Below are 324 nucleotides of genomic sequence, written 5' to 3'. Positions count from 1 at the left end.
CCTATACTACCATCTAGACTAGAGTAAAACAAAAACTATACTTTATACAACAAGACTACACCATCACACAGGCACTGCAGCCATGTTATGTACAGAGAGAAGAACCACACTACTAATACCTGTTACACTAAGACCCACACATATTGTACATATATTTTTCCTTGTGATATCAGTAAGCTTTTGCAATTTACAAGTTTTGTGTTATTAGCACAATATCAAACTGTGTCAATTTGTGTTTGCTTTTCAAAAACAAGAAAGAAGTATATGTATGATGTGCTTATAGAATGGTACAGTATTGATTCTTACTCTAACCACAGTTGATAC

General features: G+C 33.3%; 1 protein-coding gene across 1 annotated transcript in view; it reads right to left on the bottom strand.

Annotated features, from left to right (window-relative positions):
• LOC119586826 (microtubule-associated serine/threonine-protein kinase 3-like) overlaps positions 1-324 on the bottom strand; it is a gene marked incomplete at its 5' end in the record, with an annotated part of 55250 nt that overhangs the window by 39375 nt on the left and 15551 nt on the right.

The sequence above is a fragment of the Penaeus monodon genome, chromosome 22, assembly GCF_015228065.2.
Source record: "Penaeus monodon isolate SGIC_2016 chromosome 22, NSTDA_Pmon_1, whole genome shotgun sequence".
Taxonomy (NCBI): domain Eukaryota; kingdom Metazoa; phylum Arthropoda; class Malacostraca; order Decapoda; family Penaeidae; genus Penaeus; species Penaeus monodon.
This window is presented reverse-complemented; position numbering and strand designations above follow the sequence as displayed.